General features: G+C 43.1%; 1 long non-coding RNA gene across 1 annotated transcript; it reads left to right on the top strand.

Moving 5' to 3' along the window:
- Positions 1-1,376: 1,376 nt before the first annotated feature.
- LOC110343620 lies at positions 1,377-15,069 on the top strand. The gene is made up of 3 exons (XR_002385917.2): positions 1,377-1,482; positions 8,232-8,398; positions 14,965-15,069. It is a non-coding gene; the product is annotated as an uncharacterized LOC110343620 (long non-coding RNA).
- The last annotated feature ends 1,748 nt before the right edge of the window (positions 15,070-16,817 follow it).

Genomic DNA, 16,817 nt, shown 5'->3' with positions numbered 1-16,817 from the left:
CGGTTCATGGTTTCAGAGAGTCCTATTCATGGTCGGCTGTCTCTGGACACTCTGGAGTATTTAGAGGCAGGACACCATGAATAGTGGTAGCAGGAGTTTGTGGAGGAAGAGCATACTCACCTCATTGATATCAGCAAGCATGCAGGAGGCCCTGGGTTCGGTCCCTAGTGCACACACACACTTCATGCACAGACACATGCATGCACACACACACACACAATACACAATACACCACACACACATGCACAGAAAGAATAGATGGATTTCTATAATTCTAGAATGTGGAAAGTCAAGACCAAGACTGTGGCAGATCAGTTCATCTCATATTGATGTGTGATTATAAACCATATAAATCAAAATTGATTTTTGTTGTTGGTTGTGGTGATATTTGAGGTAGGGGCTCTAGTCCAGGATGATCTTGAACTCCCTATGTAGCTGAGAAGAATCCAAAAATTTGATTCTCTTGCCTGCAAGACACCCTCCTCTGCCAGATGCTGTGAAGAAAAGCATGTGCTATTATGCACAGTTTATACAGTACTGGGAACTGAATCCCAGGCTTAATGGATGCTAACAAGAACTCTTCCAACTGAGCTACAGCTCTGTCCCCAAACTGAGACTTTTAGTGCAGAAACTAAACTGTGGCCTGAACCTCTCCAGCTTGTTTCCACACTTCCAAGCCCTTTGCCCACAATACACACTAGTCAACTGCATAATCTGGCCCAGAACTTATTTCTCACTGGCCTCTCCTCTGACTTCATTATCTTTCACTCTTCTAATGTCTGATTTCAAAACACAGCAGTCTCCAGATCTGGCGAATGGAGTAAACACAACCCATTTTTAAATCTCCCAGCAGCAGTAACCACACTCCCCACAAGGACAAAATATGAAACTCACTTACTGGAGATTGACAGGTGGGGGGGGTGAAGTGGGTTACTGCTCCCAGGAAACAGATTGCTTTTCCTGTCTTCTCAAACACTGTGCTCACCAAATGTGTGTGGGTCTTCTACAGCAGCAGGTTCCCTAAGACCAGCTGTGTCCTGTGGTTCAGTCTGACACTATCAGCCTGGAGTTAATCAACAGAAGTTACAAAGCCAGGATCCCGCAGGATTGGCCCCACTTGAGGCTCTGAGTCTCGTAACTCAAAGGAAACAAACTCTCCCAGTGATGTGAAGGACTGTAGAAGTGTGTCCAGTCTTTTAGCTGGGCCTCCACATGAGACTGAGACCACCCAGAACCTTGACTGAATATTAGCAAGTGTGGTGGTTTGAAAGGAAATGGCACTGTTAGGAGGTGTGGCCTTGTTGGAGGAAGTATGTCCCTGTGGGGGCGGGCTTTGGTGATCTTTTTTTCTTAGCTTCCCTCAGTGTGACAGCCAGTCGACTTCCAGTGGCCTGCAAGATGTAGGACTCTCAGCTCCAGCACCACGTCTGCCTGCGCACCACCAAGTTCCCCATCATGACAATGGACAGAACCTCTGAAACTGTAAGCGAGTCCTCTCAATTAAATGTTTTCTTTATAAGAGTTGCCATGGTCAAGGTGTCTCTTCACAGCAATAGAAACCCTAAGACATCGAGACTCTGGGCTACAATGCATGGCACGCCTCACTAAAGGAAACCAAGAGCTAATATGTTTGTGTTGTTCTAAGCCATTAACTGTGGTGATTTGAAGCACCATGGAAAAGCTGCACCCTCCCCAACTCACTCCTGTAGTGGGGCACGAATAGAGTTGCTTGAGGTAGAATAGTAAAACTCTGCCACCACTGAAGACATCCCGTGGTTGTTCTAACAAATTGCCACAAAAGTAGTGGCTTCAAGGAACAAAATATATTATTCTGTATTCCTGAAGATCCAAAATCCAAAATGGATCTTATGGGGTTAAAGAGTTACATTCTCTCTGGAGGACCTAGAGGAAAATCCTTCCTTTGTCATTGTCAGCTTCTAGAGGTGGCCTGCATTCCTTTGACGTGTGGTCCTTTCCTCTGCCTTCCGGGTACAAAGTAAATCACACTAACCCTCCCTCCTGTGTCTCTGTATCTCTCTGTCTCTGTATGTCTCTGTCTCAATATCTGTGTCTCTATCTCTCTGTGTCTCTCTGTGTGTCTCCGTCTCTCCCTCCCTCCCTCCCTGCCTCCTCCCTGTTGTCTTTCTCCTTCCTTCCCTGGATTATTTAGCAAGGCCCTGACCAAAAAAAAAATGTGGAGTTGGGAGTTTTTGGAAGTGGGCTGTCTCTTCTCTTCCACCTTGGGCAAGGTGACATCCTATGAAGACCATCAGAAGCCAAAACCTTAATCTTGGACTTCCCAGCCCCCCAGTGTCAGTCAATACATTTCTGTTTATTATAAATGGCCCAGATTTGAATGGATAAAGACCATAATTCCCTCCAGATGAAGATCTTCACAGCACCACAGTCTCTCCCAACCTGTAAGATAACTTACAGGGTGCGGAGTAAATGAGAGTGAGTGTGCACCATATTGAGGGGCATGGTTCTGTGTACTGTAGCCACTTACAGAACAAACTGTTCAGCACATGTGCCACAGACCACCAAGTGGGTTAGGCCACACGACTGGAACAGCTGGAAGAAGTGATCCAAACAGAAACCAGTTGGTCTGGTTTAGTTTTGGGTGGTGGTGGTGGTAGGGTGTGTGTGTGTGTGTGTGTGTGTGTGTGTGTGTGTGTGTGTGTGTGTGTGTGTTGTGTGTAGGATTGAATCTGGGGCCTCATGCATGCCAGGCAAGCACAGGACCACTGAATTTCCCCCGAACCTGAACCAGATGTCTAAAACATAGCTAGAAAACAGATGCCGATGCTAAAATTGGTGTGGGATTCCTGGGTTAGAATTGTATCTTTTATACTTACTTTTACACGGGCAGCACATTCAGGGCTGATGCCATTTCTGTATATTGAAAGGCCTAATTCAGTGTCTGGGTATCTTTATGTATGACGAAAGTGCTTAACCTGGTCAAGCAAATTAATACAGCCCTCATTTCCACAGTTACCTTCAGACTGGGATTTTATAGCACTCATCACAAAAAAAAGCTTGCAGAGCATAAACATTCTTGAATACTATGAAAAAGGAGAAAACCTAAGCAAAAAAAGAAGATTAAAAAAGGAACTAAATGGACACTTTAGAATTAAAAACTGCACCCCGTGTGGGGGAGCTGTCAGTGGTAAGTTCCTGCCTAGCATACACAATGCTTGGAGTTTGATCTCTAGTCCTGAAATAAAACACCTAAATATAAAATGAGCCAATAACTAAACATTAAAAATGTCATTAGATGGTTTTCTTGGTAGGTCCTATTGCTGTGGTAAGAAACAAAAGCAGCTTGAGGAAGGAAAGGGCTTATTTGGTTCACAGTTCTGGGTCTCTGTTCATCACTGAGAGATGATGAAGCCAAGGCAGGACTTGGAGTCGGTTCTGCTTTGCATTCCACATGGCATTATCTCTCACTAAGAAATGGACTTCAAGCAAAGAAGTACCACAGGGACCATGGCAACACAGCTTGTCACAGTCAGATGGCTTTCCTACACAGCTACACAGCTCAGGACTGCCTGCCCCAGGACGCACCAGCCAAAGTCCAGTCCTATGCCTGAACTCACCTACAGCAGGCCACATTAAGACCAGTTCCCAAAGACATGCCCACAGGCCGATGTGACTTAGGCACTTATTCATTTGAGGCTCAAGTTAACAGTTAAAACTAACTGGGACAGATGGGCTCAACGGCAAAATGAAAATGACAAGAAGACAAAGCAATATAGAACCCAATATGAATAGCAGAGAGAAAGAAAAGACTTGTGAAAGATAAACCAGGCATGGCGCTTCACACCCATCGAGGCTGGGTGGGAGGAGACCATGCCAGCCCTGCTGTAGAATCACACTCAGTTTTTTGTCAATTTGACATGAGCCAAGGTTATCTTGGAGGAGGAACCTCAGCTGAGAAAATGCCCCACCCTTGGATTTCCTGAAAGCAAGCCTGTGGGGGCATTTTCTTGATTAGTGATTAATGTGGGAGAACCCAGCCCACTGTATGGTGCCACCCCTGGAGAGGTGCTCCTTGGATATATAAGGACACAAGCTGACAACAGGCAAAAGAATTAGCCCCGGTTAAAACTATAAAAGTCTGTGCCATTTTTATTTCTCTTTCATAGTGAAAATGGAAATGGGCACATTTGCCAACAACACAAGGTATTTGCAGCAAAGGTGTTATATCTACTCCAGCAAATGTGAGTAGGAAAACTATTTGGTTGAGTTTATCATCCTCAAGGACACAATTGCTCTTTGGAAGAGTCAGAGTAGATTGAGTGGGATGAACAAAGGCTGTTATTTTGCATCCTTTGGGTTTTAAAGGCCACCATCAGTCTGCCATCCCCGAGGGATTCAGCATTTCTCCTTTATGATCATGTTAGTGAGAGAGCAAACATATTGCTATGACCCCTATTGCTGTAGCTTCAAGCTCACACTTCAAGAAATCGATGCAGAAGCTCTACAACTGTCAAGTACATTCATTGCAATTGTACACTAGAGAACCAGAGAAATGGTGGCTTCTAGTTTACCTCTTTTCTCCAAACTAGCACATGTTAACACTGTTATTTTCATCTTTTTTTGTCTTCCCGGTGAATAGTCTCTATGACAAAGGTAGTTTTGTATTTTTAGGATCATTTGTTCCCCAGTGGCCACAAAGTACCAAGCACACCATAGCCACTTTATAGTGGGTTTATGGACAGCAAATAGGTACCTGGTAATAGAAAGAAGGAATCGTCCCTGTCTCTATTAGTTATTTTTCTGTTGTTGTGGTAAATAGCATGATTCTAACAATTTAGAGGAGAAATAGGTTTATTTTTGCTTTAGAGTTCCAGAAGGATACAGTCCATTCTGGTGCAGGAGATGACAGAATCAGGAGGCTAGCAGTCTCAGTCACTGTTCTATTGCTAAAGAGACACCATGACCACGGCAACTCTTATAAAAGAAAACATTTAATCGGAGCTGGCTTACAGTTTTAGAGGGTCAGTCCACTGTCATCATGGCAGGAAGCATGGTCTCACACAGGCAGGCATGGGACTGAGAGCTTACATGCTGATCTGCAGGCAGATAGAAAAAGACACTGGGCCTGTTGTGAACTATTGAAACCTTAAGGCCTACCCCCAGCACACACCTCCTCTAACAAGGCCACACCTCCCCCAACAAGGCCACACCTCTCCCAACATGGCCACACCTCCCCCAACAAGGCCACACCTCCTCCAACAAGGCCACATCTCCAATAAGTCCACACCTCCTAATCCCTCCCAAACAGCTCCACTAATTAGTAACTGAGCATTCAAACCTATGGAAACTGTTCTCATTCAAATCACCACACTGGCTAATCACATTTTCAACCATACATAGGAAGCAGAGAAAGCAGAAGTAATTTGAGGCTATAAAACCCACCCTTACTGACGTAATTCCTCCACCCCCTGAAGGTTCCGTAACCGTCTCAGATAGCACCATCAGCTGAGGACCAAATGTTTGGATACATTTCCTATTCAAACCACCATGACTGAATCTCAATATGTATTCATTGTTACTATTGTTGTAATTACCTTTAAGGTGTTTCTACCACTTCCAGACCCTGTAACTCCAAGGTTGAGTCCTACTGGAGCAAATAAGAGAAAGGTCTCCACATGAGGATCATAGAGCCTCATGTTGCTGGCTGAGAGGTGGAAGTCAGGTGATGAGGGTCACCTCACAGTTCTCATCGTCTCTTCTTTTTCTCTCCTTCCCAGTGTGGGTTGACACACTCAATTATTTTCCCAGTTAACTCCCAGTGTTTGAGGGTTACAGACAATGAATACACAAGTGCCTGGGCACTCATACACACACACACACACACACACACACACACACACACACGGGGGGAGAGAGAGAGAGAGAGAGAGAGAGAGAGAGAGAGAGAGAGAGAGAGAGAGAGAGAGATTGAGAAGGTGGGAGGAATTTCCTTAATTTTCGGGTTCCTGATGCATTCATGCATGCGTGTGTTCTGACACTTGCTGTCATGTGAGCATGCACCACTGCAGGCATGTATGCATCAGAGGTCAACTTGCAGAGTTCAGTTCTCTGTTTCCATCATATAGTTCCTGGGAATCAACTCAATTTGTTGGGCTAGGGGTGATCGTTGTTTTTACCAGCTGAGTTATTTCACTAGCTCCTGAATTGCTTATCATTGAAACACTTGAATTGGCTGTAAAATGCAAAGATACTTTCAATCTTATCTTAAGAAATGTAGAGATGTAGCAAACACTGCTTTTACTGAATCATAGAAACGGATGCTCATTTAGATAGGCCAAGTGCTTTGTGCTTCCTCCTTCCACCATCCTTTATTGTCACCTCCACACAAGACCAAGTGACAGCCGCCATTCATCTACGTACAAATGAAACTACTTTTCTTAAACTGTAGTTAAGAAGAGAGTGATACTCTTTTCATACCCAAATTCTTCACAAAATTGGAAAAAAACTAAAAATGCATGGAGGAGTATATATCAAGAAAAATGAGAAGAGAGTTTCTCTAGAAGTAAGGAGGAATAAAAGTCATTCCTAAGTGTTTAATATTAACATATGACTGGGGCTGTAGAGTTCATTTTAAAACACAAGGACTTTGTGATTGCAATCCTTACTCTAATCTACAGAGAAATAAATGCTACATTCTGCCTCCCTTGTCCTTAGGAAGAACACTGTAATTGTCACTTTTCTGCAAAACCTTTTCCGTACTGACTTCATCTCAACGCTCATAGGGACCCACTCACTTCCCATATCCTGCCTTTGAGAAATGGAAAGACAGAGAGATTCATTGCTGGTTCACACATTTCATTATGCCTCATGCTGTGTCACAGAAAGAGGCTCCTCAGCTCTGGTTTGGAATGGCTTCACCACAATCGCAATAAAAAGCCCTCATTTTCTTCAAGTTCAATAGAGAAGAAGAAAAAGATGAACAGTTCTACAAGTATCCCTCAATTGATTTTTGTTGTTGTTGCTGAATAGCTTAAATATAACAGTAATAGTAAAAGTTGATATTAGTAACGTGAATTCTGAGGTGTTCTTACCTAGTATCTTAAATAGCAGCTGAGGTACATCATTGTCAAACTCAAAGAACAAAGGTGCCTCATGTCTATATATTTCCAGCACCTCCTTCCATCTTCATTTGAGTCAGTTATAAATGTAAATACGTCACTGAGCTATCAGGCCCACTCTTCACTAAAAGCCAAGCAGGGTGTTTTTGGGTGAGAACCAGATCAGGAACGACTCATTGGAAGCCAAATGTGTATGGAACGCTCCCCTAAAACAGCTCAGAAGCAAATATTTATAAACAGGCCTGCAAGAGCACTGTGGTGTTCTCGGGAGGAGGGTTAAGCACCACCTCTCACCCCTGACGATGCCATTTTGGTGAAACTGCCTGGCTGTCCCTGGGGCTGACCTTGCTCTGAGCCTGCCAGAAATAGGGTTGCTATATTTGGTAGCATGACCCTGCCTTTCTGCGCTTGTTGTTTTGAAATATTGCTCTACTTTGATGACCACCAGCCCATCTCCATTATGAATACATGGAAAATTTACATGCTTCATGTGAAAGTCTTGTTTCCTATAGATGTTTCTTTCGGTTGCAATCTGCATGGAAAACATGAGATTGATTAAAAAGTAGAATTGTGTTTCTTGCTGAGCAAATGTTTACCTCAAGTACATAAGCCTACACTTGAATTCTGCACCACTACGTTACCTATTGTTTAAAACAGCTCTCTATTCCTCAGTGAATAAAAGCCAGCTGCTTCAATTTGGATAGATATCTCGGGTACACAGGAATTTCAGTTCAGATAAATCAGACTTTAGTTTAATACCCTAGAGCCCTTGACTGGACTGATTTGCAGCTCCTGTTGTAGGAGGTAGTCAAGCTGGTGTTTCCATCTGATTCCCTCTTGAAGAGTCAGCAAGGGCTGGGGAGGTGATGGGCAAAGGGACCAGCCCTCCTGCTAAGCCAAGCCACTGCCCCCTTTCTGTGACTCTTTCTAGAGAGCTTAGATTTGTTGGTATCTTTTTTAAGGGCATTGAGTCACACAGACTTCTATGAGTAAGAAAGATGCTCTTTCAGAGAGTTGTCTCCTATTCAAGAGACCAGTTGAGTCTCAAGATTGTGTGGATAAAAGATAGCAGGCTCTGTGGGGCTCCTACTTTGAAGCCAGCAGTATGTGCATCCTTGACTGTCCACCCCCTAGGAACCCTGGCTGCAGACATGCATCTGCCTCCTTTGGTGAAGAGCCTGAGAACACAACTCCTCTGGATAACAAAAGCTCCGAAATTGCTGGAGTTCCCTGTACTACTTATAAAAATATTAACCACAGACAATGGGAGAACTTCTGTGGACCGTGGCTGCTGGAGAGAGGTGGGTAAATGGAAACTCTTGACTTCTTCCTTCTGGTCTTCTCTAAAAGACTTTTAGATAACTGGTGTATGTTACTTTTGTAGTTGTTGCTGGGGTTTGCTTTGCTTTGCTTTGGCTTGGGGTATTTGGAGGTATTTTTTTGTTTTTTGTTTTGCTTTGTTTTTGTTTTTCTAGACAGGGTTTCTCTGTGTAGCCGTGACTGTCCTGGAACTCCGCTGTGTAGACCAGGCTGGCCTCCAACTCACAAAGAGTTGCCTGCCTCTGCCTCCCGAGTGCTGGGATTAAAGGTGTGTGACACCACTGCCTGGCACTTACATAGTTTTTTAAAACCTTACTTGAATCCAGAAATTGTAAATAGCCTGGATGTCTATCATCTGATGAATGGATAATGAAAATGTTGTACATTTGCACTATAGAATATTATTCAGCTATTTAAAAACAAACAAACAAATGAAAATTGCAGCTAAATGGATGAAGCTAGAAATAATCATCCTGGGTAAGGTGACCCAGAACCAAAAAGGGAAATTTTGCATGTTTTCTCTTACAGATGTATGTTAGCTATTATCTTTAGTCGTGTGTGTTTTATTCAAAATAATCACAACAGTTCCACGGAAGGGGAAATATAGTATAGCTATAAATCAACAAAGAAGAAACTAGAATATGAGGATTAAATGGGGAGGGATGGGAAGGGATAGGGAGGGACTATGGGGAGGGATAAGCAACATTCTTTGAAGTAAGGGTGTTGCATACTCTTGGCTCTTCAATCAGAAGCAAACTCAGTCCTCCTGTGATGCCTAATTCTCATCATGTCAAGGCTTGGTTCCTCCCTGAGACACAAAGTGGGCCATCTTCAAGTAATTCCAGGGGAGCCTTGAATGCCTTCTTCCTAACCTAACTCTTCTGACTTTTAATCTACTTCTCATAAACTTTCTGTTCTCTGAGTGGCTGAGACGGTCGGCTTCCTTATTTGTGGACAGAGTTTGGCCTGTTTTCCTGAAGCCTGCCTTCAGGATCTGCTGCTTTAACCTGATGCCTGTGATTAGCTGACGGGTTAGTAAGTCACATAAACCACTCATCAAACACCTACAGTAAATAACATAAAGTGGGCATAGAATGAACTCCACAGGTCAGTCCTTGGGACCCAGCAAAGGAGCTTTCTGGCATTTACCAGGAGGATTTTCTCTTGCCCTTCCGTTGGGATCTTGGCTTTGTTTCAGACACTAGTGACACTGGGTTGAAGACTCACAGAAAAAGAAATGGTACCTCACCACCATTTGATGAGTTGAGTCATTTCTTCTCTCCCTTGTGAAACTGTTCAGTGCTGGGCCTGGCAGAGCTGGAGTCATTCTCATTCTCTAGGCAGACACGATAGCTCTGGACATACTGACAGTCTGAGGATAAGAGTGTAAATTAGAAACAATGGCCAGGATTTGTATGGTCAGGGTTTATTATAGTAAATATCCCCTAGTTCTTGCAACCTCAATATGCTTCAAAGTGTATCAGTTTTTGCTAAACTCGTTTGAAGACAAGCATGCATGCCTCTTCTGTCTACTAGGGACAACTGACAACACTCGGTGATTCACAGTGCATGGAAATAGATCAAACAGTTCAGCATATCTTTGAAATAAAGACAGTTCCAGTGCAATTGTTTGCTGTTTTTTTTTTTGACAATGGTTCTGAATATGAGTCAGAGTGTAGGGCTGCGTGGGTAGATGTGTGGGTGGACACATCTGTGGGTGTCAGAAAGAGACAGCCAGAGATAAATAGTGCAGATCTACAACTAGTAAACTACCGTAGTGATAAAATCAATTTAAAGGCACAGTGCTTTATTTAGCCCTTTAAAATAGTGTTCGATAAACAAAGGCCACATACAGGAATATTTAAAATGCCAATTTCTTCCCACAGAGAACTTAAATTACCCCCTCCTTTCTAGTCTGTTTTCATTGACCATGTGCTTGAAATTTGGTAATTGCTGCATATAAAATTCTATCTTTTATTTCTGGTAGTCAAAAAAATCTTTTCCCTAAAATGACCTTCAGCTATTCCTAAACCAGAAGATGACAGCAAGTAACTTGTGAAGGCAGAAGGAGCCAGGGTGGATGACAGAAAAAGGGGCCTTTATCCACAGATACAGCCTGATGGCTTCCAAAATACTTACCTGCAGACACACACAGTGAAATACCTACCTGCAGACACAGTGAAATACCTACCTTCAGACACACACAGTGAAATACCTAACTGCAGACACAGTGAAATACCTACCTGCAGACACACAGTGAAATACCTACCTGCAGACACAGTGAAATAATTCAGCATCATAAAAGGAGCTTGCCACACCGCTGCGTATCTGCGAGACTAATGTGGAGAGTCTATGCACAGAAATTCTATTTTAAAAATTCCCAAATTGCCACGTGTTGGTGGCGCACACCTTTAATCCCAGCACTCGGGAGGCAGAGGCAGGCAGATCTCTGTGAGTTCGAGGCCAGCCTGGTTTACAAGAGCTAGTTTCAGGACAGGCTCCAAAGCAATACAGAGAAACCCTATCTCAAAAAACAAAAAACAAAAATTCCCAAATTCTCGCTATGTTGGCCACTCCACAACTGTATTCCTGATCCTGGCAACTTTGAATGTATGGGCAGTCTAAGAGTCCAAGGAGCTGGAGAGATAGGCCAAAGAATAACCTTCAGCCTGTGATAGTAGGGAGACTAGGTATTTCACTGTGTGTCTGGCCTATACATTTACATGTGCACATGTGAGTATACCTACATACATGCATACATATGCAGGTCCCACATAAAGAAAGAGAAGTCACAAATCCACATAGAATGTCAGTGGAATCTTTGAAACTCTAATATTCTCAAATGACAGGTATGATCGGTAAGTATGCCCAGGTAGTATCTCTCAAAAAAAAGTCATTAAAATGTTTTCACAGCATTTACTTATTTATATGGGGGTGTGGCATGTGCCTCACAGCACTGGTGTGAAGGTCAAAGGACAACCTGTGGTAGTCAGGTCCCTTCGTCCAGCAAGGTAACTCCGGGGCCTAAGGCTGAGCATGGTTGGGTCATGGCTGAAACTGGATGGTGGTGCCACATGGACGTAAAGGAGCAAACACTCACATCCAGTCCCCAAGGCGGGGTAGGGAGGCTGACTAGAGCCCGGCAAATATCCTGCGAGAGCACACTCCCAACGGCCTTCCACCAGACTGTACTTCTAGAGGGTCCAGAACACCTCTCCTTACAGCCACTTGCCACCCTAAGCACCCAACATTTACCTATGAACCTTTGAAAGACCCTCGACAACCAAGTCATAGCAGACGCTAAAGGGGCAACACTCTGGGCTCCACTTCGTTTTCCACCAATACCAACTAACTTAACTACTCATTGCTACACAGGAGGATGTGTGATACAAAGCCCTAGGCCAGCAGGTCAGGAGACTCACTGCTTTGGTCCCAACCGCTATGTGTATGCGGGTAATAGTTCCCGCATAGTGTATGCACAGCAAGAGCTATGTGCTAGGCAACTTGAGCTCAGGGAAAGCCAGGCACCTCGGGCAGAAGATTGTCCCTGTGCCCATCAAGACACTCTGCTCTAGCTCCTTGTCTTGTTTTTTTAAACCTCACATTAGCCATTGTTGCTAAGATGCCAAATACCTATTACAGTTTGTGGGTGATTAATGAGCTGCGGGCCTTCTGTCTTGATGCTTGTGTGTGACGTTCTTGCTGTTGAAGGTTACAAGATACAGTGTGTGAGCCTTGCGCTCACAGCAGGCTGGCCTGCGGCGCAGTTGTCCAATTATTCTGAAATCCCAATATCTTTACAAGAAAGACTTATTCCTTGCTCAGACACATATGCATCATGCCCAGAGGGAGAAGCCTCACTCAAGGACCAGGTCAGAGGCTGCACCAGCTCCCTGCCACTGGAACATAACAGGGCTGTTTCTGCTCAGTTGTCATTGGTCAGAGAGTCATGTGCTCTTTCTAACATAAGTGAGCTGATGAAAAGGGGAAACTAAAGTGGTTAGCACCACCATCTGCCGTTAAACCAAGCGTGCATTGCTCTCGCCGAACTTTAAGCTTTGTTACACTTGCTTATGGATTCATTATTTATTTATTTACTCTGTCTGTCTGTCTCTGTCTCTGTGTGTGTGTGTGTGCGCACGCGCATGTGCACACACTCACATGGAAGGGAGAGAACAAATTCTAAACTTTTATGAGACCTGCTTCCCCATGTGGGTCTCAGGGATCATACTCAGGTCGTCAGGCTAGGCAACAAGCTGAGTCATCTTTTGGGCCCTTGACATAAAATTGAAATGATGCAAATTTATTAGTCATACCCGTTTTCTGTTCTTCCACATGAGTATTTATGTGTATAACTGTATTTTGGGAAACGATGCCTTACACATAAATACGGGTTGTAGCTTCTTATTTTCCACAACATGTATTCAGAGAGAAAAATTGCAGTGAAAGAGGAAAAATAATAACAAACCCTCATTTCTTTTCACCGCAACTTCCAATATGGATTGCTCTGAATAAACAGTATGCTTAAGATTTGACAGTGTGTGCTAATTTCTGTCAAATTGGCTGCCTCCGGCTTTTAGAAGTCTATGGGGTTTATTTCTCTTGCTTGTCTGCATTGCCTAGTGTTTCTACAATTTCGGTGGTTCAGATAGCAGAATTCACTATTGGCACATGTGACACTGTATTTGTTGTTGGTTTGCATGAAGTGTTCAGAGACCTGAGGGCCACCTTCCTGACACTGCCATGCTCCAGGCCCCATCATCATGCAAGCCGACACAGGAAGACAGGGACTGTACTCAGAGTTTATGTTTACCCTAACTAGAAGGAGGGTAGGAAAGCATCGTGTGTGCTTCAGGGAAGGTGACAGGCCTGGCAGCACTCTCTGCCACCATGTGCCTTAGGACAGGACAGGGCGAGGTAGCAGCGGGACTTATGAGGGGAGCAAACCTGACTAAAATTCTTGTGTTTGAGGGAAATGCAATTTCTACTGCACTGTTCCTATTTTACCATTGGTATTTATACATTGTTTCTCTAAAAGTTCATTTTAATTTTTAAATCAGTTCCTTAAAACATTAATACAGAAATACATATGATAATATTAGCAGTGTTGGGGTCTGGGCTGGGTATTTCCAGGTTCTAGGTCTTAGTGAAGTAAAAACCAATATAGATTTGCAATGTAGCAAGGAAACTTTACTCAAAAGCATTTCAATAGCACAGATCAGAGAGAAATATGCTGTCAAGAATTACCACAGACCTGGAGAAGTTTTATTCCTAAGGGGCACAGTGTGGGCAGTTCTCTACTTTGATTGACAGACTTGTATTAAATAAGCCTTGGCTCACTGCAGGTGTCCTTTCCCAAGATGCATCTGATTATAATCGTATGTGTGCCTGATTACGCATAAGCATAAGATAGTAAATAGGGTATTTTCCCCAGGTTCACTGGGATAGCATAGTTTGCCTCATTGTACATGTATTCAAGACCAATCCAGGCCACATTAGCCCATCTCTCTTGCCTTAAAGGTGTGCCCCAATACATGTTTTTTATTACTGAAAGGTTGCTAATGGGAGTAACTTACTTGCATCGATTAAAGCATGCATGTTCAGTCTGAGGCAAGTGGGATCCTATATTACCAAAGGTTGCTAGGTGCATTGTTTGGGAAGGATGGTATTCGTAGGCCAAGCCAACAGCACTCAGCAGGTTGGAATATAAACTGATAAAACATCACTAACTTATCTATACGAAACCAAAACTTTAAAGAGCCAGCCAGGTATGATAGATTATGACTGTAACCCTATCAGTTCTGAAGTGGAAGATACAGGATCAGAAGTTTAAAGTCATCCTCTGAGGGCAGCCTGGGTTACATGAGACCCTATCTCAAGTAAACACATAAATAAAACAACAACAACAAAATCCTTGAAAAAGTAAACAATTCTAGTTGTAGAATTTTGTCCCAGGGAAACAAGCAACTGGTATAAACAGATGTGTGTACAAGTTTATTTACTCTATCAGTGTTTATAATGGTGAACACTTTCATGACATAAATGTTCATCATTTGGAGACACGGTAATGATGCTACATCTAACAACATAATATGCAGCCATGAACAATGATGTTTGTTTAGTAATATTCAGTGGCATTTCTTACAAGCTCTTTGTCAACAATATGCCCTTTTAATTTTTCTTTTTGGCTTATTCAGATTTTCTTGAGACAGGATCTCACACAGCCCAGGCAGGCCTAGAACTCACTTTGTAATCAAGGGTGACCTTGAACTCCTGACCCTCTTGCCTCCTCTTCCAGAGCATTGGAAATTACACCACACCAGGCTCTCATTTGGATTTTTCAAAAACTAACTATACATGAATGTATGCTATGTAAATATAAAATTATTTGCATTATTTTGCCTAAACATTCTAAATCTAGCTGAATATTTTTCTCTGTTGCATGTCTGTGTGTTCTATATAAACAAATTATATCTGTCTAAAATTAGACTTTTCTGTTTATAAAAAACAATCTCCTATTTAAGAACTACTGCATTTTATCCCTTAGATACATCAAAGAGAAGAAAAAAACAAAAAACCAGAAATACTACCTGATTACTCACACTTGCTTAGACAAGAAGCAATAAACTGTCTTCTTGGTCACTGCCTGAACCTGTGAGGAGTCCTGGGTGTGCTGGGATTGGGTAAGCACCATGCTCCTGGGTAGACTCCTGACTCTGCTCCAAGTTTATATCACTTAGAAAGGCCACACCTCACCTCCCTCACTCTGACAATGGGCTGCTCTCTGTCCTCTGAGACCACAGTATGCTATTTCTTTGTAGACATGAGGATTATATGCAGATCTCATATAAAGCCTTTCAAATCCTTTGTTAGATGCTCCAAGTTAAGAATACGTCCTTAAATCGGTACTATACCGGAAAGGGGGCATGAGCTTCTTACTTCTCTTTGACTTGATTTCTTCTAGGAAAAGTCAGCATGCTGTCAGGAGAGGTGTCAGCATTTAGGTTTGCTGTTGATCCTGGAGTCATCCATGCATGTGTTCATCCTGGAGTCATCCATGCATGATGCTTACAGAAGCTAAATTATTTTCAAAGACAGAAAAATTTTCTACCATGAATGAATTCCAAGTGCAGTGAAGAATATGGCAATTTCCTCTAAGAACCATTGTGTTACATGGTTTGGATAACCTGCAATAGATTTGTAACATTTGAAAGATGGAAAAGCTGTCAATCATTTTCAATAATAATAGTGGTCTCAGGAACTACAAAGCTCACCTGGCAAAGTCATGCATCTATGTCATCCGTGCATATATAAACATTTCCCCAAATTTATTAGTCTCTGATGAGCCTAATTATTCCCACCTATAAGTTAATTCAAAGTCATCTAGTCTTTCAAAGATATTGCATACAGTCAAAAATCCAAAACTATTCTTGATTTTCTAGTGGAAAGCCAAATTGTATACTTTTCAGAGAATTATTATGAAATTCAGAGAAACACAGAACATACTTGAGTGTCATGTATTTACTAAATCATTGCACCCGTACTCGTCTTGACTGTTCTTGGTCTTTCAGAGGCAGCCTAAAAATTGGAAAGGCTGATAGTAATCTATAGCTCATCCAAATACTGTCAAATCAAGAGCTTTCTTTCCTAACAGAATATATGATATCAACCTTCATAATCAGTTGGGATTTTAATCAGAGGTATGGAAAATTAGCCCCTGAGGGAAATAAAGTGAGTATACAGCGGTTACAGGTGGAGTCCTGACCCTTGCAAGGCCGCATGCCTCCCTCATGATTCCTGGCAGCCTCTAGCTGGGTATTCCAGTAAGCCACCACATTGCTCAGTACAGCCTGTCATCACAAAGGCTACCAGGGTCAGCGCTGAAAGTCTTCTAAGGTGGCCTCTCGGTAATATCTCAGCACTGTTGCCCCGTTTCCTTCCTTGGAGTGGCCTGAGCCATTTGCTCCTGACTCACGGTTCCCAGCCTGTCATGTCCGCCACTTTATCCTTGGTAAAGGACCTTGGGCTATTCTGAGATTTCCATTCCAGTTGTGGCCCTGGGCTGGCTGCCAGCCAGCATTGTGCTTCCCCACAGCTGAAGGCAGGACACACTTGAGATGGCGGTCACAGTGAGCAGAAGAAAGTATTTAAAGAGAGAAACTCGCTGTCACCTGAGAACTACTGGGGACCAGTGGGAGGGGCTAACATAGCTACCAAGGACCTGTGTAGACACGTTCATCTCTGATGGCCACACAAGAAAGAGTAAAATGGTTTGGATGTGCTAAGGAAGCTGTGGTGGAATGCGTTCTTAAGCATCTGCTCGTGTCATCCATCCCGCCCCTTGCCTTCCCATGCCCGCCATTCCACAGAACACTCAGCCTCCAACACACTCACCAACAC

This window comes from Mesocricetus auratus, unplaced genomic scaffold (assembly GCF_017639785.1).
Source record: "Mesocricetus auratus isolate SY011 unplaced genomic scaffold, BCM_Maur_2.0 Super-Scaffold_100010, whole genome shotgun sequence".
NCBI classification, from domain to species: domain Eukaryota; kingdom Metazoa; phylum Chordata; class Mammalia; order Rodentia; family Cricetidae; genus Mesocricetus; species Mesocricetus auratus.
This window is presented reverse-complemented; position numbering and strand designations above follow the sequence as displayed.